The sequence below is a fragment of the Myripristis murdjan genome, chromosome 9, assembly GCF_902150065.1.
Source record: "Myripristis murdjan chromosome 9, fMyrMur1.1, whole genome shotgun sequence".
Classification (NCBI taxonomy): domain Eukaryota; kingdom Metazoa; phylum Chordata; class Actinopteri; order Holocentriformes; family Holocentridae; genus Myripristis; species Myripristis murdjan.
Window position 1 is genome coordinate 27437956 of NC_043988.1, and position 25377 is coordinate 27463332.

At 40.3% G+C, this 25377-nt stretch overlaps 1 protein-coding gene across 1 annotated transcript in view; it reads left to right on the forward strand.

Moving 5' to 3' along the window:
- The window catches only part of LOC115364984 (transmembrane protein 132C), a 359390-nt gene that overhangs the window by 258737 nt on the left and 75276 nt on the right, over positions 1-25377 (forward strand). The window lies entirely within an intron of this gene.

Below are 25377 nucleotides of genomic sequence, written 5' to 3' on the forward strand. Positions count from 1 at the left end.
ACACCCATCTGCATGGATACACACATACAAAAAAAAGTGTGCATCCATACACAAACCTATAAATAAACACCTGGTTTCACTGTCTCGCCCCCTGCCTCCTTCTCGCTCTCTTTCTCTCTCTCGCCTTTGGGTAAAAGCATCAAATTGCTGCTATTACCAACCATTTGGGAGTCCTGATTTGTTTACAAGAGCTGCAGACTAGGTGCTGATTGGTTGTTTATGGCGGCTATGTCACAGAGAGGGGTCACTGTGATAGGTCACAAAGATGAAAGCCCTATACCTATCTGGGTCTTTTGGAGAATGAGGAAGCGGTCTTCAAAGCGAACTGGATGGAAAAGCCATTATCCATCCAATTTGGCCTTTAAGTATACAGTTTTGTGTTATGTATGTGTTTATGGGGGATGTATGTAAGTGGACATAGGCTGTTTGGTTCGATGGTTTACATATGTCTGTAATCCAGTCAGTTTCTATGGGCCTTGCAATATGTGGGCCTTGCAAAGTTTTTCAAATTTTGTGAAAAGTTTACTCTATAATGTAGGGTAGATGCTGCTGAAGATAAAACAGAAAGCTCTCTGCCTACCATACACTCACTCTTTGCACATCAGGCCAACTTCATTTCCCTTACTCATTATTTATGCATTTTGTTGTTTTTGAATTCTCCTCTGTGTTCAGTTTTGATGTCATTTGGTCTCTCTTCAATTCGCCTGTGGCTCCTTTCATCAAAAATCATCCCCACCCTACCCTCTCTTTTTCTTTCAGGGTGAGATGTTTTCATAAAACCTCTTTGAGGTTTTATCTCACCTGCTCAGATTGTATTTCCTTTTTTCATTTTTTAGTGTTTTTTTTTTTTCATCATTTCAATATCCCAAATAAATTTTGCGCATTTATCTTCCCTCTATCGTAAATAAATACTGAGGGATTCTTTTTTCATTGTTACACAGTTGAACCAAATAAATGTGTACGGTGTTTAAAACCAAATTCTAAGGCAACTCAACTAACAACTAAACCATTCCTTCTAACTTTGGATGGAGAAGTGGAACAAACTCTTTCTTTTCCCCCAAACAGTTCCACTTGAGGATAGGACAAAAGAGCAACAGTTCTTTAGCAACCATGAAGCAAAGAGTGGGAATGTACAACAGGTACATCTGTATGCTGACTAAAACCTATATCTATAGTGCTGCAGTTGCACAGTGGCTCCTTCTTTTGCATGGCAACACTGAAAGCCAGAACAGTGCCTGTCATTACCGGGCCCTCCAACATTTTACTCCAAACGCCATGTATCCATTAAGGCTCTGGTCTCTTGGCGGAGTGGGAAAGAAAGAGACCCTCTTCAGGAAACGAGGGATTATTAGTAGTAATTTGTCTCCCGTGGGGGCTGAAAAATAGGTTCCATCTTTTAGAGAGGAGAGCGAGCAAGAGCGGGAGGGACAGACAGAGAGAGGGAGAGAGAGACAAAGAAAGGGAAACAGACAAAGAGAGGAATACCAGAATCAAATGGGAAAGACAGAGAGACAAAGAGAAAGAGAGAAGACTATTCATTTATTGGCTATGTTTGCATGCGCACAATAATGTAACCATAATACACCTCCCTCCCTTGTGACTTCAGGTATCTGAAATTTTGGACTGGATCTCAGATCAGGTCCACACACAACACGTGTGTGCAGGCTCTGCGGTCAGATACATGAGACTGGATCCTTGCACTATATTTAAAGGTACAATCAGTGCAGTTACTTAGAGCGTAAAATTGCTCTAAGCAACATAAACAGCACTGAAATTGCTATAATTTCACCACCATCAATTTCACTTTCGCTTAAAAATATGAGTTAATTATAAATCTACGGCCATGTAACAATGACAGGACTTGAGTTATTGATAAATGTTTAGAGTCACATGTAGTGATCATTTTATAGCATTGAACCTCACTGACTGTTGGATATTCTAGTCTGTTAAGTAGGTGCTCAGGACTGCCCCTAATGTCCAAAAGGTTGTACTGCACTCTTTTTCCCTGTCTCAACAGCAGTCAGGAGTTGTAGCTCAGCTTTCTCTCTCTATTAGTTACCCCACAGTTACTTCAATGAGCTGCAGAGAATTCAGGGTTTCAAAGCCCAAAGTCTGGCCCTCACTCTTTGTTTTGGTCGAGGTCCTTTGCAGCTCCAGGGATTACAAACAGCTCTCAGTTGTTCTGACGACAACTCACTGTGAGTAGCTCTGTGGCTAAAGGTGTTAGGGAGCTAAAACGAATTAGCAGTAGCCACAACTTGGACTGATAGACGTCTGGGTTGACAGAAAAGGAAGATTTTACGTCTTCCATTGGTATTTCAAAATGTTTCTGACTGGCTGGCTGGCTAATCTGCTTACTGTTTGTGAAATGCGATGTCTTACTAGAGAGATTGAATCAGAACTGACGGCTGATGTTGAGATTTGTGGCGGAGGAGACGCTGTTGCCGGATGTTGTAATTCTTCTGGTTGCCTCTAGATGTTACTAAAGAGTCCATATTAATGATTATTACTTTAAATGAAACAAACAAACATGACTTTGTTTGCATGTCAAGCTCTCCATGCAGTTTTGATTTTATTCATTTTTAGGAACACAATTTATAACAGCTGACAGTTGTTACCCTGGCTAATGCTAGTGTATTTTCACTATGTAAACATGTAATTTAAAAAAAAAAAAAAAAATATCGGCCTGAATATGTTTTTGTTTGTTTCTGATTGCTCTAGTCTATACTATAATCCCTTTGATAATATACATTTCTGAGCCTCCTGCCAATACAGTTTTGTAGAGTTTCACTGTAATTTTAAGAAAAGTCAGTTTGTTTGATATGGCAAATGAGACAAGGTAAGAAAAAAAGAGAATGACAAATAAACTGAAAAGGAGTCATGAAGAAGATCCCTGTTCTAACCAGAGGAAAAACAGAATGAGAGAGGGAGTCATTTCTCCAATTCCTTCTGCTCTTAGAGATATTTTAGCATCTGATAAATTGGATTCGTAATAATGTTGTTTTATGTTTCCTGCGAGCACCAGCACACACCGCGGCCCAGCCTGAACCACAGACTTCTCACTTAGGGAGAGAGGCAGCAACACCGAGGCTAATTGTTATGGTACTGATGATTATCCATGCATTGACTATTATAAATTGTAGATTTTCTTCTCAAATAATGGTGACTGTCGATAAATTAATTTGGTTTGAGGTCATGACTGTGGGATTTTTCATTTTGTACCGTTATACCATCAATAGCCAGAGAAAGAGAGACAGACAACATCAGTTTCTTGACGATCATCTCAATAAGGCAAAAGAAACTGAGAGATAATGACTATTAGTGGTGGCAAGAAGACAAGGAGATGTTGGTTAAATTTTTTAAATCGTTTTTATGCCCTGCTGTATGGAGCCTGGGGAATACAATGACAAGAAAAAAAAAATGTATGAGAAGAAACAAGAATGAAATTAGAAGAAAAGAAAATGAGCTTATTTTCTTTCTGCCTATTTATCCTTTTGGCATACTGCTTGTTTATTCATTTATCTGATTGTTTTGTAAATCGTTTTGTAATTGTTTTGAAAAATACAAATACATATGAAAAAAATTAGTAATGCTTATTAGTAGAAGAAGTACTGTTTATTGTTGTTTGTTGTAGTAGTAGAAGTAATTGTGTTTGTTCACAGTTATCCCCCTTAAATGAAATAGTTTCATACTCAGTTTAAAATCTAGTTTAAATCTAAATTAAATCTAGTTTTTCTTAAAACAAGTGAAAATTCCCACTTTTTTTCCAGTGCAGTTTCACTTGTTTTTGTAATTTTTCTGGGAGCAAGTATAAATGCGTAGAAACAAGGCAGAATAAGGCACATCAGCCTGCCAGTATTAAGAGAATGACACTTAATTTGAGAAAATTAGGGAAACAAGTGGGATTATCTCATCCCACTGCCAATAGTTTTATTACCTTTTTCATTATTTCTTTGAGTGTGAGAATACATGACTGCCTAAGATGGAAATTTTATCCATCGTGGAAGGAGGGAATGACTGAGGCAGAGGAAGGAGGGAAGGAGGCAAAGAATGAAGCGAGATAGGGAAGGATGGAGGGGCAGATAAAGGGCAAAGTCCTCTCTTCTTCCTCCTCCTCCTCATCTTTCTCCACCCTTCCTGTCTGATTTGCAGTGGGACGCCTTGTTTTTGTGTTCCCTTTCTTCTCTCTGCTCCCTATCTCTGTGCTCCCTCTACCCCTCTCTCTTTCTCCTATTTCTCCTTTCTCTCCCTCTTGTTATCATTGTCTTCCACCTCCTCCTCCTCCTCCTTTCCCCCCATTTCTCTCCCTCCCTCCCTCTCTCTCTCTCTCTCTCTCATTCTTTTTCTCTCCCTCTCTCTGCAGAGTTTCACTTCTCTCTACGGCTTTGCTACGTAATTAATTCTTAATTGGAACACTTGTTTATCTTTGTTGCTTGAAGATGCCAATGAGTTTCACTTCTCCACGGGCTCCATGAGTGTGTGTGTGTGTGTGTGTGTGTGTGTGTGTGTGCATGCGCAGAGGAGCTCTTAGTGGCAGTTATGCAAAGTGGCTCCTTAATTTTCCTGCTCTGATTGGTCCTCTGTAATAAGAAGTCAGTGAGGAGGGAGCGGAAACAGAATAGTCAATAATCTGCAAACACAGACACACACAGACACACACACACACACACACACACACGCACACACAGTTTTCTAACTCAATTATTGATGTACCATTTTCACTGTCCGGCTGTTTTTCAAAAAAAAAAGTGAATTTCCTCCCTCTCTCTTACTCTACTGTTCTCTGTTTTTTTATTTTTTTGTTTGTTTGTTTTTTGTTTGTCATTCTCTCACCGTTTTTCTCAGTCACAGTTTATGTCTCTCCATCTTTTTTCAATCTCTCTCTCTCTCCCTCCCTCTCTCTCTCTCTCTCTCTCTCTCTCTCTCTCTCGCTCTCTCCCCCTCCCTTCCTATTCAGTTTTATTCAGTATAGGCTAAATAACTGCAGTTTCCTTGTGGGGTTTGCTGAAATGAATAATTTCCATTTACACTAAGCAAGTCACAGAGGAATGAAACACGCACACACACACACACACACACACACACAGTCTGTCTGGCATCGCTGTCTGCTTTTGTTTGTTCCGAGGAAAAACTAACTTCCTGATTCCCTCTGATGGCTCATTAAAACGACAAATCATAATCAAGGAGATGAGACGGGGGAGAGTGGAGTGGTCCCGCCCCTTTGGCAAATAATCACTTCCACTCTTTAAGTTGGAGACAAAGTCACATTCAAGGCCACGCTCAAATTGTGATAGATTACCTCAGCGGTTTTCATAATCATGCTGAGGACGTACACCGAAGAAAATTCCACTCGGTGACCTGAGCTCTCTGCATTTGTATGTGTCTGTGACAATTATTTGAGAGAGTGCGGGGTACTTTTGTCAGCTAATTTAACTACATTAACCTCGTTATTCTTACTATTAACCCCCCGTGCTTGCGGTATGTTTTCCAGCCTATTTTTACACTTATTAGACAAGCTAGCAACTCCTAAACCTTCACACCATCCTCTCCACCCCCACCCTCTCTCTCTCCCCCCCCCATCTCTTCGGTTACACTATAACAGTATTTGCTTGTTATCATCCATCTACCACCCAATTAATCAACACATGTGACATCCTCTGTGTGTTGGTGTGTGTGTATTTGGGTCACAGAGAGATTGTGTGTCCTGGGCTCCAGGTTCATTTCCATACCAAGCGGCCCCGGCTCGCTCCAATCAGTCAACAAGAATAGGAGAGAGAGAGAGAGAGGGGGAGAGAGAGAGAGTAGGAGTTGGAGGGAGAGACATCTGAAACTAGAAAGTAAGTTAGGGAAGTAAGTGCGCGAGAAAACGACAGCCGCTATACACACACAGAGGATAGCACTAACTCTGCATTCAGATAGGCCGAGGGGGAAGAAAATTGAGGCGGTAGAGAAGAAGGCAAAGTCAATGGGAGGAGGCGAATGGAGCAAAATGGACCCAACTTCACCGCAGGCAGCGTGAATTGGGGTGAAGGGACATTTGCTCCTCTTGAATTTTCTCGACTTGAGCAAGAAATTCGGCCTAACACCGCGAGGCAAAAGCCAATCACCTTCAGACAGGACTCTATCCAGTCAGCTGTAACCCCGCTCCTCCTGGTATTTACAGCAGGGAGAAAATGTCCATTTCATTTGACCAAAAGCGCTGACCAATGACATCTGCACAAAGTGTAGAAAAACTGGATTCCCCAAAGAAGACATTGGCGATGCTTGGCTGCCAACCCTGGCACATCAAAATGCCAGCTTGACAGAATAAAAAAAAAATGTAAGGAGAGTTTTGGGCAGTTTGCAGTGTCTCACCTTTCTCCAGCCTTAAATAATAATAATAAAAAAAAAAAAAAAAACATGACAGATGTCAACCAAAACCACCAACCACTGGGCCTAAACACGGCCCTTTGGATATGGTATATGCCGTGCATGTAATGCAGGAGGAAACAGGGATAGGATGAGAGGGAGGGGGAAGAAGAGCGAAAGAGACAGAGACAAGAGAAATACTGAAATGATATCCATCTACCATGTGCAAAGAGAGAAATAACACCACTTACATGCTGCTGCCATTTCTCACAGGTCATACAGTTAAAGGGACAGGTCACCCAAAAATAAAATACCAGGTGTATCCATCGGTACAACACATAGGACGGTGGCTAGCACAGCTCCATAGCAGCCTTCTAAAAAACACATTAAGTCAGTGGGGAAAAAAAAAAAAAAACAACAAAATTTCTCGTTTGTTCTTCCTCTCACAAATTCACTACAAAATCTCTTATTTCTGTGTTTACACTGCTACACATGCGTTGAAAGAGTTTGGTCTGCCCGTGTGCTGTTACAGAGCCAGTATTTGGAAAAGTGCATGCTTTTCATGGATGCTCAACTCGCACAAGTCAAGCAGAACACAGATGCACAAAGGTGCATGTAAACTGTTTCACTATCAAAGGCATATATATACATTTTTTTCCACTTCCATGATGCGATTGTTTGAGTTTGGAAGGCATGGATCATGCATAAGCTGTATGGAATAATTTTCTTTTTGTTTTTTGCCATGTTTGGTGCTCTAAGTCCATGTTGCTGCTGTGAAATTACACTAGCAGCCTCCTCCCCATGTGTTGTATGGATGAAGACGCCTCACCTGTGTTTTCAATTTGCACATCGTGAAAAGTATTTGCTAGGGTAGGGGTTTTCAAAGCGAGGTTTGGGAATTCCCATGGGTCCTTGAAGGGGCCTCCAGAGTTTCCTCTAGCAAGAGGACTGGTATAATTTGTCTGTAACTCAATTCACAAGAAAATATCTCTGTTGTGTCTCTATTCTGTAATCCTTTCACCCTTGCCACGAGGTAGAATGTAGAATGTTAAATAATTCAATACCGGATTAAATAAATAAATAAATAAATACAATGATAATAAAAAGTTCCCAATATGGGTTCCTTGGGATACAATCTTATTAAATAGAGGTCTGTGGCTTAATGTGTGTCTATTTTTGGGGTCCGTGACATGAGAAGAATTGAGAAACCCTGTGGGAGTGAGAGAGGGGAAGAGAGGAAAAGACTTTCTATTATTTACATTTTAGATATCAGCATACACCACCGCTACATTTTCTTCTCATTCATAACGTTTACCGCCGTTTGTGTTCCACTACACTGTCTGTGACATGCTTTCCCCCATATTTACATTAATCTATTTTATTTTTCTTGCACATACATGATTACTCCAACTATTATTATTCATATCTATCTATCTATCGATATATATATGTACATATAGATAGATAGATATAGATGTATGAATAATAATAGTTGATATAGATATAATAATAGATAGATATAGATAGATATAGATATATGAATAATAATATATATATATCTATCTGTCTATCTATCTATATATATGTTTATATATAGATAGATAGATAGATAGATAGTATTATTTTTGAACTCGTTTCTTTTCACTTTACTGTCCTTGTTGGTTGCTACTTTGGCAGTATGTACTGAAGTAAGCACTGTTGTACTACATGCCAATAAAGCTTATCGAACTGAATTGACTGAGACAGAAGAAACTGAACATGGAGAGAAAAGGGGAGGAAAAAAAAAACAGAATATGTGTGTGTGTGTGTGTGTGTGTGTGTGTGTTTAACCTTTCATTTACTCAGGGAAGATTTGTTGATTTTCGCCTGCCCTCTTTCATCAACACACTGCTTCATGCTCAGTTACACCTCAGTCCCACCTGGGAGTTGCCCCGTGCAGCTACAGTCTGCTACTGGGGCAGCTGGGGGTTAAGTGCCTTGCTCAAGGGTACATTGTGGGGTGGGTGGGAGCCATGACCCTTTAAATATGTCCCACCAGGGTTTAAAACCGGCAACCCTCTGGTCACAAAAAATAGTCTTCAACGGAATAAGAGAATAAACAAACAAACCAGTGGGCGAGCCTGACAGAGAAGGTGAGACACGCGAGAGACGAAACCAGACAGAGGGAGAGAGAGAGAGAGAGAGAGAGGGAGGGAGAGAGAGAATGATTAAATGGAGCATACGGCCAGCGAAGGCCGCTCCATCCCAGCAGTTAGCACGCCGAAACTCTCCTTCAGATGAAATTAGCCCAGTTAGCTAAGTACAAATGACAGAAGTGGGCGAGAGACGGAGAGAGGGAGAGATGAGGAGACAGAGGGAGAGAGAGCAAAAGAGAGAGAGAGAGTGGGGGCAAATTAGACTAGTTGAATTAATCAAAGTGGGCAGGATTGGGTGGCGAGAGAAGGGGAGAAGAGGGAGAGAGAGAAAGGGGGGGGTCAGACTAGTTGAAGTGAGAGATGTGGGTGGGGGGGGAGACAAAATGGAGAAAGGAGGGAGGAGTCAGACTAATTGATAAAAGTGGGCAGAGGGATGGAAAAAGAGGAAGGAGAGGGAGGAAATTAGATGAGTTGAACTGACAGAAGTAGGCATGAGGGAGGAGATGGAGAGGGGGAAGAGGAAGAGGAAGCCAGAGGGGAGAGAAAGCGAGTGAGCTGTGCAGAGAGGAAAATGGAGACAGAGAGGAGGGCCCAGCGGAGGCGTCGAGCTCCATGTAATAGTCCCTGGAAAGTCCTGGTCTGCACCGAGGAGAGGAGCGAGGGGCGAGCGAGCCCGAGAAAGAGACGGAGAGAGGAGACGAGAGCAGGCCAGTTCTAATGCAATTAGGGCTCTGGAAATTGAAAGGACGATTCTCCCTGGGATCCTTCTGTGTGTGTGCGTGCATGTGTGTGTGTGTGTGTGTGTGTGTGTGTGTGTGTACGTCCATGTGCATGTGTGTGTGGCTAGACGGGCTGTTAGCTTTCATATCTACCAAACGTCTTCATCTCCATCCCCCATCACTTTATCTGTCACTCCGCATCTCCCTCTCTCTCACTTTGCTACTTTGCCTTTTTAAAATCACTCCATCCTTTTACTGTCTCCTCCCTCGTTTTATCTTCGCCCCCTTTTGCTCTTGCTCCCCATCCGTTCCCATTGCTCCCTCCCTCTCTCTCTCTCTCTCTCTCTCTTTTTCTCTCATTTTTTTTGTGTGTTTCATAAATTTGTGAAGAGGAAAGCAAAATGTCAGTTGCTTTTTATGATTACATTTTGTGTTTTTAGGCATTTCGCTGAAGCTCTGTGACTTACACTGAGAGCCACAATAGAGAAAAGACAGCCAGTAGCACGGGCAGGGAGCAAAATCATAGGGTCTTAATAAAAAGATGTAACAATACACGTTCTATACAGTTTGATCTAGGCCACAGTAATGACCGCCTTAAATTCAAAAATGTGTCCGTGGAGTTGCACACAATAAACCAAGGTGCTTAAAAAGGCAGTGGTTTCCCTTCATGCCGAATTTCAACTTGTATTTTCTGGTAATTAAACAGAGCACCTGAATTCAAATCCCCTTTTTAAAATTTTTTTCACTTATCTCACAGCCAGGTGCTAGCATTCAATTTTACCTTTGATTTGCCGCAAGTGCACATTAACCCGCGCAGCTACTGGCCACATGGCAGCCACACACAGCCCACTCCGAGCTCAGTCAGAACAACAAGCTCTGCCTCGCTGCACATTTGGACTCAGATGGGTATTTACATAATGCTCGAGGAGGAGCAGATGAAGATGAGGTTTTATTTTATAACAGAGGACTGTGGCAAAACATGTGATGTAATGCTGGATCCGGCTCAAGCACGGCCAGTGACAGCTTATGTCATCGCTGCATCCTGTTTCCGACGTTGTATTAGTGTCAATCAGATGTTTTGTTGCCAGACCCTTTTCCACTCTTTGCAAAAATAAGTTGCATTTCTTTTTTTTCTTTTTTTTTTCTTAGAAAATATGGTTGCTGATGCCATATTAAAGTCTGTAGTTGCCAACTTCTGACTTAGCCGGTAATTAAACTAGAAATCCTGTATTTTCCTGAATGCCTCAGCATATCTGACAAGGCAGTGAATAACGCAGAGGCACCTGGAACGCGGTGTCCTCGGATCAGTCACACTCCGCCGTTAAAGGCAAACAATTAACTGTTCTTTTATCATGCGTACCTTTTAAAGCACAAACCGACTGTTAATTCAAGGGAGGAAGGTTCAGTTTTATATCACAACTTCTGTTCTCTTAAACTAATATTTTAATAGAGTCAGCTTTTGAAATAGGCTTGAGGAATTGTAATGGAAATCCTAGTTATGGAAATCTCTCCAACCTCAAACTTCCTTCCCATATGATGCAAACATGAGGACTATTAGGATATTATCATGTTACTATTGGGATATTAGGACTGTCTCATACAAGAGGAAAGACACTACATCCTTGCAAGGTTTCTTGACTCGATTTTAAGACAAGATCAAGTGGTTGGTTCACTGCGTAGGATATCCCAGAAGACCGAGTGTTGAACCCTACATTTGATTTTAATTTCATTTTAATGGTGGACAGAAGCATAGCTCAAAGGCAGGTGGAATTAAAGTTAGCTAAATGTTCGACAGTTTTCAACAGCTGACTCAGAGCCATGTCAGGACTATCAACTCGTGTCAGCTCTAAATAACACACACACACACACACACACAAACGTATTCACTGTAAATTTTCTGTTGTGTCCAGTGCTCCAGCCTCCTCCACTCTTTCACCTTTAAATTCATCATAGTGCATCTTCTTCACAACACTTTCATTCATTGAGGCCTTTCTCAAGGTTTCTCCCTTTTTTTAAAAAAATTTTAATCTCTTGACGAGGTTTAAGTCGGCGTTTTTCCTCGTTCTCAATAAGAGTCACTGGTTTGTGGAGTCATTTTTCATTTTGCCGTTTCAAAATGTGGGCATTGTGAAGCCCTTTGAGGCTGTGGCTCCGATTAACGGCTTATCAAATGAACTTCAGCGAAAGAGGGATGTGAAGAATTCAAGAAACTGTTAACAGCACAATGTCGTCAATTTGCGTTACTACAGCAATGCGCAAAATGCGTGGAGAGATGTTCTTTTGATGATCTTTTCTTTGGTCCCCTTCTATTAAGGTCAGAGGTCAATGTCAGAGGCTGGCAGGGATTCAGCGTCTTGCTCAAGGACACTAATCAATACAGCGCTCAAACCTTTGTTTTTATCTGTCCTTATATTTACATCTGTTTCTGTTTTTCTCTGTCCCTGAAAAGAAAGCTCTGTCTTAAAAGAGCCCTGATCCATTCTTAACTAGTGTTTCTTTTCCTTTTTGGTCTGTTCTCTCTAAGAAAGTGAAAGAAAATTGTAGTGTATTAACTCACTCTCAAATGACCAAATAAAACTACTACTACTACTACTATCCACCGGTCCGTGTGTTGCCCCCCAAAATTTTGGCACATCGCTGACTTCTACCGAGCTGCACGGCCGGTGTTGGGAGAGCGTAGCTGTTCCTACCACAGTGTGTCCCGCCATGAACGTGAAAGTGATCTTCGAGCACTTTAATTGCACAGACCAGGAGTTGTCGTGACATAAATCAAAACTCCATTTCAAACGTCCAGTGAGCTGATTAGTGCAATTTTTGAGTGAAGGAGCCTGCAGCGTGCCACCAGCATCTACAGTCCTTTTCTGCACAGTTTGTAAATGCTAAGAGCAGTTTTTACACTTCATCTGGTTATAATTGGTTTACTATAGATGGTTTACTATGGCAAGAAAACTACAGTAAATATGTTTGTTGGCATAAAGTAAAACCTTGGATTCTAAATCATGGTTTTTACTATGGCATAACTCCCCTTTTCTACAGTATTACTTCCAATCAATCATAGTTAAATGCCTTTAAAAATCATTGTACTGCTATGGTTACCATAAAGTCTTAGTAAAACCATGGTAGTATATGGTAGAGAGTAATCATAGTTACCATGAAGCACCATATAAAATTAAAAATAAATAAATAGGCTAAATAAAATTGTTACTACATAAAAACCTTTACAAACCAGTGAATTTTGTATTTGTTATGGTTTCCTATGTTTTTTTTTTTTTTTTTTTTTTTTTTTTTAATATAGTAACCATTGGAAACCATAGCAAATACAAAATCCACTATTGTTTCCTGTTTGGTTTTTATATATAAACCACTGTTTGCCATGTTTTTTTTTTGTGGTTGCATAAAGCCACAGGAAACAGTAGTGAATCCTAAATTTGCAATTTGAACATGATGCAAGAACAATGAAAGCTTTGCCTGCTCTCTAGAGTTTTTTTTTCTTTTCCTTTTCTTACGCAAAATATATCTCTTCTTGCCAATGATAAACAAAATCAGTAAGCATTCTCTGAAGTAAAGGCCACTTGAATTTTGAATTTCCTCCTCTTGAAGCCCATTGTTGGTGTTGCTGCCCTCGATGAAGCGCCTCGGTCCTTTGGCATTTCTCTGAACATTATTTGGTCTGACCTTGAGGTGAATTAGCTGACCGGCCCAGGGAGGATTTCCAACTGTCTTTTATGTTATCCATTCATTGACAATACTGATAAAACGACTGCAGAATGAATGATTTGAAAATGCTTTTTGGAAGGTAAAGAAATTTAGCATTTTGAGAGTCAAATTGAAAGAGTCTTTTGGAATCTTACTAGAGTATTGGTGTACTCTAGTTTTTATTTACATCACATATTTCATTTTTCAGGTAGCCTGGCCTTCCTTCTGATAAAAGGTCTCATCATTAAGTTGTGAAGCTCTTTAATTAAATGACTCGTTATGGGTCCATGATCACCACGACTTGGCTCCTGAGGCCACCACCATGACTTTCCATGGACAATGGACTTGTGTGTGTTGGTTCTTGGTCCCTTTTCATGGCTACTTGCAGCTACATTGGTTATAATTATGATTATGAGTATGATTGTATGATTATGAGTTATGAGTATGATTATTTCAGTCAAAATGTAATCCAAAATTGGTGTCAACCTAGTAACCCTCCTCCCCTAAGCCCCTCCTACGCCCTCCTGCACCCACTTGGCCACCCCAATTGAAAAAGAACCACCACTGGTGGAGTTATAGAACTACTTGTCAGTAATAATTATGATTAAACTGCCTTATAATTTGGCAAGGCTATGTGCTATTTTTGAAACAATTTTCACTTGAATCTCATGAAATCACCAACTAATTATGCTGACACTTGTACATGAAAACATGGCGATTCTGGCTCCTCAAAGTTTCACGGAAAAGTTTCTGTTTTTAAGGTCCACCAAGTATGAAAATATGAATTTATGCCTCACTGGGAATCAGGTTTGATTATGTTGACAAGGTAACAATTAAATTACTGTATTCCTGTTTTAAACCATGTAATCAAGCACTCATGTTATTATGCTTGCTAAGTGCTTCATATTAACCTCATAATGTCAAGACAATTTGTAGCTGCTTTTAAGAACACACATGCAGATTCTCATACATATAAACTGGAAACAAGAAAACAATCCCAAGCAAACACACCTACACAGTCACATGCTGGGCTGTTCACCATACCGCCTGCATTTTCCCTGATATTTGGTGTTTCTGGAAAAGCTTAAATCTATGCAAGGTCTCCCTGGTTAATTACCTGCTCTAATTAGCCATGTGCCTAATTACCACTGGCAATGCTAAACACGTAGACTTATCTGCTTGGCCCCATTAGTATTAAGTGTGTATGTCTAGGTGTATTTCTGTGTGTGTGTGTGTGTTTGCACAAGCATATTTGTACATGTGAGCGTCTATAGATTTAACCTTTGCTTTCCATGCCAGCAGTGGGACAAGGAGGAAGTGGGTTAGTTGCGAGCTAATTGCTCCAGACACAGGCTGATTGAGGAAACCCCGTTTAGGCTCGTTAACTCCTTGTTAGTGCCTCTGATTAGAATATTGATGGACAGGCATTTGGGACAGCCAGCAAGAACGGGGGATAATGTAGACTTTTCACAGACGTCACGAGAGCAAGGTGTTGGATGCAGAATCGGAGAAAACGAACGACTCATGCGATCATGCAACATGATTTGGTCTACGCTGGACATACTAGGCATTTACCTGATGCTCTTAACTGATGACATATCATGAATAAGCAGGGAGAAATTAAAAGACTCGAATGAAAAAAAAAAAAAAAAAACACTTCTTTGAAAGATATGTTTGCACAGTCTGCTACGGCCAGAAATGGAAAGTGCCAAGGCACAGCACTTCATTTGTCTGACAGCTGTGGTCACCAGTTTGCAGAATAAGATTTTACATGCATTACGTTCAACAATGAAAGAGCTTTTTTACAGTTTAATGCATCAGTAATTTAACACTCTGAAAGGAACTGTTCTTCACAATAGCCCTATTCAGACAGAACTAGTCTCCCAAACAACGCTTGAGTTTTTAATTACTGACACAGCTTGTCTGTAATTTTATGTACCCATTTGGATGGGATTAATTTCTCCCCAATACTACAGAAATGGGAGTGGGCACCTGAAGCTGTCAACATAATACAACACAGCCTGTGGGATCGACCTTTTCATTGCTTTTTCCCATGTTTAAAGATATTCTTTGAGCATAGCAGGCGGTGTACTGATGGAGCTTTTTAGGCCGCCCATGCCAGTTAAATCAGTGCTTATACCTGTAGACCGTCTGAGCAGTGTACAGCAGTGTATACAGAAGTTCCCATGAAAGGCACCGTACTTGCATTCTGATCTCAACAATAAATAATCAAGTGGGGCCTACGGTAAACATCGGTCTGTTAAATTCCATTCATAGCTTTCCATTTGGACAAGATTAAATTTATCAGAGGACCTCTGAGTTTGACGAACAACAGTAGGCAATTTGCTCTGTAATAAACACTGAGGTCGCCAATAAAGAAACAGACATGGTCGATCCGGACGGGAGTAAAGTCACCGAGGACGTCTGAGATACACAAAATTACCTGACGTCCCCCTGTAAAAGGAATCCCATTTGAGTAGGGCTATAGACCAGTTATACTATTCACATTTAAGTGCATTTTACTGCTAATACTGCTATATGTTTACTTAAACAACATTTAGGACTCTGACTGGAGCAGTTTTCCATTGTGGTATCGCTGCTTTACGTAAGCAAAGCACTTGCAAACAAAGACAGAGAGAAAATCAGAGAGACACAAAAACAAAAAGATTGTGACAGAACACACAGAGTGGGGGACTTTCTGTGTTCAAAAGATTTCAGCTGGTTAAGGTCAAAGTTACTTCAATACACAGTCACAGTAAACAAAACATATATATAAGCAACAACAGGAGGCAGAGAGGCAGAGGGAGAGAAAGAAACACGCACAGAGTGTGACTTTTTCAAAGAAAAGAACAAATTAGAACAAACGAAATGTACTTGCTGAATGAAGGTTTTTCAACTCGACCAGCACTTTACAAGATCATTTCTTTGTTCAATCAATACTTTACATCTGTACTCAGAAGGCTATAGCTCTCACCTTGCACACAGGTTATGCTTATTCTGCTGCTCACTGTAGGTCACTGAGGATGAGAGTTTTTATCTCGATGCCTATCATGTAATGTGAAAATGTGAATGAAAGGAAATGTGTCACACTTTGTTACACAGGCGTGATAGCAGTCCCTGAGCTGGTAACTATTTAAAGCATGGAGATGGCCACAGTTGCCTTCAGCAAGAACAGATATAGATATCAGCAGTTTTTAACCTTCATTTACTCAGGGAAGATTGCCTGAGCACGACTGCTCTTTTTCAGCGACACTCCGTTTCAGATTCACACGGTGACACACTTTTACACCTGGGAGCTGCCCACTATAACCACAGTCTGATGCTGCTGGCCACTCACCAGCTCCCCTGGAGCAGCTGGTTGTTAAGTGCCTTGGACTTATCAATTGGACATGTCTGATCACAGATGTGTGGTTGAATTAGTCCCACAACAACTCCAGGAGGATCAACAGGACATTTTCACACCTGCTTTCAACACTGATCAGACCTGCATAGTCTCCAACATCACCCTGCATACACCTAGACTCACACCTTGTTCACAACATTACACCCAATCACTTGTTTGAGTGTGTTAAATGCACACTGATAATAAAGCCAAAGTCACTCTTGGCAGCTGCTGTGGTCCAATCTGCTTTAAATATGGCTTTTCATTGACAAGTGTCCACACACTGATGCAAATAAACACACTCCTGTCAGACTCTAGAAGTCCAAACGTGTGCTTGTTCCTTGCATTACAGAGATCTTGCGAGATGGGCTGTTGTGCTATGCAGCAAGATTTCCATAATGCAGCACACATGCAAACCCCAGAGCTGAAGATGGTGATAACACGCCTCAATCACTTGAGCAACCAGCGAAACTTTGCGATAATCAGCCATATTTGTGATTTTGTTTGATGAAGGACTGTTCTACATGGGAAATTTAAAATAGACAAGAGGCTGCTTCCAGTCATTCAAACTTTTACTTGACAGACAGCAGTTATAAACGTCTCTGAAATGATGCTTTGGAGAACATGTTTTACAGTAGTCCAGATTCTTGATGCATCTATGACTTCCCTGGGCTTGCAAGCCACAATCAAGCTCACCATTTGTCACGTCCACTGGAAGCGATCTGTACCCCTGAAAAACATTACTGAAAGTTGTCGGAGAAAATTTAACAGGGCAACAATGTTGGTATGAAATCATAAACAGAAACTGAATAAATGTACATGCTATTAGTAATTTATTTATTCCTAAAAGTTGCATATTGTTTTAACTCACCTGTCCCAATAAAGGATCTTACTGGCTGACATGAAAAAGCTGATTTGTAGCGTCAATTAACTACCCTTTGATAAATAAAAGTTAACAATAACTGCTGAAAAAAATCTTGTTCACAATCACAATAATTAATCTCTTGACTCCATTTTTTTTAAGTCTTAAAATAACTCCTCAAGAATGAGTGGAAAATTGGCCGGCGTGCTTTGAGTAATGATTAGTTTGAAGTCTTATAGATCACAAGAAACATTTCAGCATTTGGCCAAATCCTGAAGTAATTACTCTCAGGCTTACAAATAGATCTAACGGCCACACACACATACACGTACACACACACACACACACACACACACACACACACACACACCCTACCCACATATACAAAATCATATGCGTGCACACACATTCACACACAACTGTGTTTTGCAGCCAAATAAATGAGCCTATGCTCCTCAGGCCTAATAGGCTGACTGTAATTAACATTGTCATAGTGATAATAGCCATTTATCCCTGACATATCACACACACACACACACACACACACACACACACACACACACGCTCGCTCTCACACAGTCCAAAGCCTCTATCTGGTCTAGGCAGCTCGCCCAACCGTCACCTCCCTCATCTTTCTCTCTCCCTCCCACATCTCCCCTCTTTCTCCTCCTCCTCCTCCTCCCTCCTTCTCTCCAGTATTTAGATCATTCCTCTGGTGTTTCCACATATCCAAATTTCTGTATCATCTCTCCCTCTCTCTCTCTCTATTGTTTTTATCCCTTTTCCTCTTCTAAATTTGTACCATGTTCCTCTCTTTCTCCCATTTTACTCTCGTCTTTCTCCCCATCTCTTCCTCATAAATATCCATACCCCCGTCTTTTCTTTTTTTTTTCCTCATCTGTCTCTCCTTTTCTAATGTTGTGTTCATATCAATTCAGGAGTTGTTAAAAAGTGGAAAAAAAAAGAATAGTCATCCAACTTGGAAATCCAAATTGTGGTTGTTATTTCAAGGCTCTGATTTCTTCAATTTCAGTTCACGTGATGTCAGGGCGCATAAAAAATGATGGAAAACAAATCGCCTTTTTCTGTTTACGGCAAGAACTGAATCGATTCTTACTTTCTTGACTCGGTAATGTTTATCCACTACCTAAGCAAACACTGCTGCAAACACTTTTGATATTCACCCTGGAGGGAAATTCAGAGTGTATTCTAGTTGCTGGCATACATTTTTTCCCAAGCTGACACTGTGAACACAATATTGTCGCAGGTCGGAAATTTAAAAGCGAGAAACTGTGGGTTCCCAGTTGACATGAATGCAGCATTACCTCACTCGCGTGTCTCTTTCTTTCCCTCTCTCATGCTGCATTCACATCATGTCAGTACGCACTCCACAGCAAAAAGGGTGTTCATTTTTTTTTTTCAGTAGCAGAATGATGGTAAACATCGACGTTGACAGGAAGCGTTGCCTGACCTGTTTGCAAATTGCCGAGAGAAGTTGAGTCTTATGTTTTTTTGTTTTTTTTTTTTGCCTTCGACCAGAACGATAAAGACAAACCGGATATTTTTAAAAACCGAGCAAAATTAACACGCACACATGTCCGCCTGCTCTTCTTGTCTCGTCTTCCAGCAACGATGACGCAGTGACTAAGCAAGAGCGTTCTGCTTCTGACTGTCCGTTTTGCAGTCCAGGAGAACAACATGTCAAATGCCAAATTTCAGGCTTGGCTCAGGCTGCTTGGCTTCTCATTCATTTACACTGGGAGTCTTTTAATAATATATGCAAAGCAAGTAATGAACTTGACTAAGTAATGAGATTAAGTATTGGAAGTGAACGGTCGCTCAGTGCTCTTTAATGGGTTTGTATTTATGCAGAGGAAATGTTATTAGCCACTTGTTTATCGCGGTCACCATGGCAACAAGAAGTTTGGCGTTGTGGTTGACTTGCATCCCATTATGCTGTCTGGTATGGCTTTTTACGGGCTGCCGTGTGAAGCATAACTAACACACACGCAAAGTTTCTCTGCCATTTTCCCATTCTTTTTGTGCTTTTTTTTTTTTTTTTTTTTTTTTTTTTTTTTACACACGCATATACACAATCACATACACACATAGGCATGCATTCTCTTTCTCTGTGTTGAGAAATACTAGGAATTGATGTGGCCGTGATGATTCAACAGTTTGCACAATGGAAAGCCAGGCTGTAATGGCTTCAGCAACAGTATTGACTTCTGTGGCAAGCAGCAGCCGTTCCAGCGAATCACAAAATCAGTCGAAGTTGAGGCTCATTTACTTTAACGACTCCAAATGTAGAAAAAAAAAAAAAAAAAAGCTTGTTCCATATCTTCCTGTCTGAGTCCTGACTGAAACAGATCATTTTTAGGAACAACACAGCTGCTCGCAGTGTGTGTATGAGAGAGAGAGAGAGAGAGAGAGAGAGAAATGGGAAGAGAGAGGTATGCAGCGTCTGTCACTGTGGTGGTCGTTTTGCTTTACGTCACAACACTTGAAGTGATATCAAACTCATCTCTGCAGGCCAAAGGTGTCAAAGTTCATCTCAGCGAGGGCCACATGGAGAAATTGGAAGTCCATAGCCGCCAATTTATTTAAATAGCGCCCGATGGCCTAAAACTATTGCTGTCACCAGGCTGCCTTTAATGCCACATGCGTTCAAATTAACCTGTTTCATTCGCTCCACAAAGAGTTAACTCGCCCATGCTCTAAATGTCCAGCAAGGGAAAAAAAAAATTGGTTTCTATGTCTAAACAAAGATGGTGGCTGAAAAGACAGATAATGCACTCACTTTTGAGAGCCTGGCAACCTCTTACCTGATGTTGATTTCCAATCCCTGCCTTCACATGCTCCTCACGTTTTGTTTGTTAAAAGTTAGCATCATCTAGCCTTATTCACACGCTGAGTACTAACTTTCGCAGTACACCGCGTTAGAGTTAGATATAAATTTAGCGTACTGCACTGCATTTTTTTAGTAACCAGAAATGATGTCATATGCCCAGCAGTGTGAGCTCTGTCTTCTAATTTTAACAGCGAATAAATAAATAAATAAATAAATAAACATGGATATTCAGGGTTTTTCTTTTTTTTTTTTGTTTTTTCATCAACTTCTCCTCTTGCCGTTGCCCCTAGCAACGACAGGGATTCTGTTGTTGAGACATTTTAGAGTATACTGCATTTTCATACTTTTACAGTATGAACACATTATATAGTTAAGGTTGGTTAGGAGGAGTAATATTGTACGATACTGACACGGAGAGAGGGCACAGGAAACCAAGACGCAAAAAACGCGAGGAAAAGTCCAAGTCCAAAGTCCGAAAGACACAAAAGTGCAAACACAAAAATCCATGGGAAAAAGTCACAACCATGACACTTAGAGCAGCAGATCCGTGCAGCCCTCAAATAAAGTTGGTTTTCTCAATAACTATTCACCAGAACACCATGATTTTTGCTCAGTGCATGGACAACACTTTCAGTTTTTGGAAAATGTGGCTTGCATTGACTTTAGATGTTACTAACAGACAATATCTCCACCAGCTTTTTGTCTTGACATCAATCAGAGGACCATTTAGTCTACTTTACCTGCTGTGACTGTTGCCATGACCTAGTTGTGTCATGAAGTCCTATTTTATCGACATTATATCGATCTACTAGATCGATACAATGGCTGTTCATGTTTAATTGAAAATGTAGTGATGTGTCCTAGGCTGTCTAACCTAAAGTGCTGCAGAGGTACAAGTTATAGTAGTCTTGGCTAGAATAAGCAAACCTGGAGGTTAAGGTATTTAGTTAAAGGTGTGCTTTTCAAAATTGAGGGTTGATTGAATTGAAGGCTGTTTAGACTCAACTGGCAAAAAATATGGAAAAAAGTATGTAACCTATCAGTCAAGCCAATGAAAATGATGAAAAAAAATTAATTTCATATTTATTCCATATTGTCAGTTGAGTCTGAAGGGTCCTCACAGCTGAATGTGAGGTTACGCCAAGTGAATTTGTTCCAGCGTTGGCATCACATGCCAGCCACTGCTGACCAGTTGGGACCAGAGGAAGAACATGATTTATTTGAGGTTACTACATACTAAACACGTCAGACTTAAAGTGTTTGGCAGTCCAGTTTCAGACCTTGTCTGTGCAGCGAGTCGTACAGTGTTAACCACATCATCTTTACTTTCAGAATGAATCTCTCGCAGGTTTGTCCTTTTTCAACCTGGCTTGATGGAAAGGCATCAGATTCACCGTTTTTCATGACTTTTCAAAAGTTTGTGTTTAATCAGCTGGCAAGTTGGATGGAAATGTCTGCTACTGAGAGAAAGCGAGAAAAAGGCAAGTGAAGAGAAGAGGGAAGAGGGAGAGAGAGTGTTTAAAAAAAAGCATTTTATGGTCTTTGTTTTCCAGCCTCACTGTGATTGTGTTGGTGTAGTGTTGTGAAATTTTAAATCCTGCATACACAGTGAGATGTTACAACACGTTGTTATATGGCCACTTCACCTATACACACACACACTAAGTTAGTATCTGCTGTGTGTGCGTGTGTGTGTGTGTGCGTGTGTGTGTGTGTGTGTGTGTGTGTGTGTGTGTGTGTGTGTGTGTGTGTGTATGTGTTAAAATGCTTACGGGGTCTTCCCAGAGAGAATGTGCAGTGCATTAAGGCAGTTAAATCTGAAATACTGTCCAGTCACACACACACACACACACACACGCACACACAGTAGGTATGATACACTTGATGTATTTAATGGGTCCGTAGTAAATCGCAGCTAAGTGCCTTCAACCAATTTTCCTTTCACAGCTGAGCCCTGGCATGCATGTACACACACACACACACACACACACACACACACACACACACACACTCGTATACACAGTGCTGTGCAGACGTGGCAACAGAATGGAGCAGAGAGAAAATTAGAGTTAAAACAAAAAGAGAGAAAAGATTTTTTTAGTGGATAGAAACAAAATAAACATTTTACTCATTCCCATTAAAACAGCACATCTGACGTCTCAGAGCAAGAAGCCATTTAGATGCCATGACAACATTAAAAAAAAAAAAAAAAAAAAGATTCTCTTTCAAGTCAAGAGATACCTCACTCTAATGTTTCACACTGAAACATTAGAGTGAGGCTGAAGGCCACATGTGTATTTATCTATTAAACACAGCAACATCTAGTCTAAAATGTGGACGATAGCAGTGGTTCTGTATCTGCAGGCTGTTACCGTATAGGCTGCTGACTGTCTCCCAGACAACCAAACATTTAGTCAAACACATCTCCATGCGGTCTGTTACACCAGCCAAAACATGACACATCAGCGGGGGTGTGGTATTATTTAGTAGAGCAAACTGATTAATCTTTAATTTGAAAAATGAATTTCATGACCACAGTATGATTCTCTTTGTCATGTAACAAAAACACTGAAAATTAAAAAAAAAAAAAAAAAAGTTTAAAATGTAACTTTTAGTGATATTGTTTCTCGATACCCTTGGAGGTAAGCTATGTATTAAAAACGTTCATGTCCTTACAGAGGGGTTACTGTATCCTAAAAAGTAATTTGCCACAGGTTAGTTCGCAGGATTAGATTTGACCCTCTGCAAAGCACAGTGTTAACCAAGTTTATATCAGTCCAGTGAGACAGCCTGACGGAATATATCGTCATTGCTGATATATCAAAACATAAAATTTAATTAAATATTTTAATTAATTAATTTTCTTCAGTGTGAATGGAGCCCACGGTAAGCCAGGCTGTAAAAGTGGAATTGGAGCAGTAATGTGCTTTGCATTTGATTTGCACAAATGCACACCCTCGCCGACTTTATTGCATAATGAATGCCATATGTAATATAGTTAACTACTTAGGCGAACACAAAGGCATGCATGACCTGTAATCTCTCTTTCTAGCTCTCTACCTCTCAGGACAGATGCATATATCATGAGTCTCTCTCTCTCTCTCTCTCTCTCTCTCTGTCTTTTTTCAGTCTCTCTGTCACACACAGTTTCCCCACCACCTTCTTTGTCATTTCCTCTTGTCCCGTCTCTCTCTCTTTGTGCATGTTTAGCACCGACAGCAGCATTTCCTCTCACTCTGCCATTGACTTTTTTCTCTTTTCTGTGCACACACACACACACACACATACACACACACTGAACCACTGAACATACACATGCCCACCCTCAGTAATTAGGAGTGTAAAGATTAATTAATTGCATCAGTGTATCGATCCCACTGTGTCGATCTTCTAAAAGAAAGAAATTGAACGAATCACTCAGACTTTGGCCTGAATCGATATGAAATGCTTTGACTCGTCGTGGTGATCTAACAGTATACTATGCAATGCAACTTTTTTTTTTTTGTCGTTTTTTTTTTTTTTTTTTGTTCAACAGTGTAAAACTATTTCTATTTTCTTTTTCACATCTCAGGAGACACAGGGCTGACATTACTGTACACCCGTGGTCTTACATTATTGCATTTAGTGGATATACAATTGTTGCCACAAGTAGGCTACTGAATCAAATAATCAACTTTAACTGCAGCGTATACAAAATCAAATTGAACTTGACTTTCAAATAAAATAGAACTAATAGATGCAATGGTGCTGTGTACTGTTGTGTCTTGTGATGTATGGTTTTTAGTTGTTTAGGCGTGTTTTTGACCTCTAGTCTGTTCTTTTGTAACATTGCCGCACTGTGTCTGACACAAATTCTCCCATGCGGACAATAAAGTATATTGTCTCGTATCCTATTGTATCCTATTGTGTCATGTAAAATTGTTCCATATCGTTCCAAATCAGGAAAAAGGCTCACCAGCAAAAAAAAAAAAAAAAAAAAAAAAAAGGAAACTGTTCACTAACTAAAGAAATTCTGTTGAGCCAAAGATTCACCCCTCAGTTGTCCCATCAGTTGGTTCACAGAGAAACTATAAACCTGGACTTATATGGCTCTGCTTGTATCACAACTTAAGGGAAGGTTTTTATGAATGATAAACCTGTCTTCCCCTCTTTCCCTCATTTTTTCTTTCTCCCTCTCCCTCATTCCCTCTCTCATATTCTCTTCTTCCTCCTCGCTTTCTTCCATCTTGTGACCGAGGTTTTAGTGGCTCAGTGGTCACTGATATTAAATGAGCTCACAGCGTTACACATTTCGCACAGGAAATAACATATGGCCAGGCCACAGCTGAGTTGACAACATATGGTGAGGTTTTATACCGCCCTAAGTATTTATTAGCCAGATTCTCATTTTTCAAGTACGACCACAGTATAATTGTGGACTTACAATGCTTTTCTATAGGGTGACACACAGGTTAATACACTGGAATAAAGTCGATGGGCATTAGCATTTTAAAGAACATGACCTCTCCTTGTACACAGCGCACACATTAAGCCACAGCGAAGCTCTTGGTGTTTTTCCCTGTATCAACAAAAATTAGCCAATTAAACTGATGAAGCAAAGAGTTTCACTCCAAAATGAGATTTACACCAGTAAAAAAAAATTGAAAAAAAAATTGAAAAAAAAAGGAAAAAAAAAAAACTCTGACACCTACTCTGCCAAAATGATTGCTGGCATCAGAGTAAAGGACATAATGAGTAACTATAAAAGTAAGAGTCACCTTAAGGCTTTTTGCTTATAGAACGGTTAAGATTTTGAGACTAGAATACTCTGTGTTTTGAGACGCTGACCTTAGAATTACAGGCACATATATTTTTTTTCCAAAATGGTTTTTAGACACTTCAAAGAAAAAAAAATCTTGTCACAGTTGCCAAGCTTTCTTTCATTTTTCCCACTGCTGTGAGAGCTGACTGGGCTGAACGATGTTAATTAAAAATGTTAATTCTTCAATCAACCGTTTGGCCTCCTGCTCATGTAGTTTGGGACTTACTTATCCAGTCAGCACAACATAGAGTGTTTAAAGAGCAACAGCTTTATACACATCCATTTTATCACACTAAATTGAAATTTATCTTGCTCCTATCCAGAAATCTGTCTTGGAAAAATTAGAGTATTATAACCCAGTCGCTCAACTACTCTATCAGAGCATTCCCTGTAACCTCTGATGACAAAAGAAGAGCGAAACCTGACTTTTCCAAATAATTTCCCATGGGCAAAGAGCAGCAGTAGTTCAGCAATCATACAGTGAAAAATAGGCTTATACACTAACTGTGTGTGTGTATTTGCAGAATTTAAAGTAGTCCATCATTCTCTGCCGTCTACTGTCCACAATTCCCCCGCTCACTGC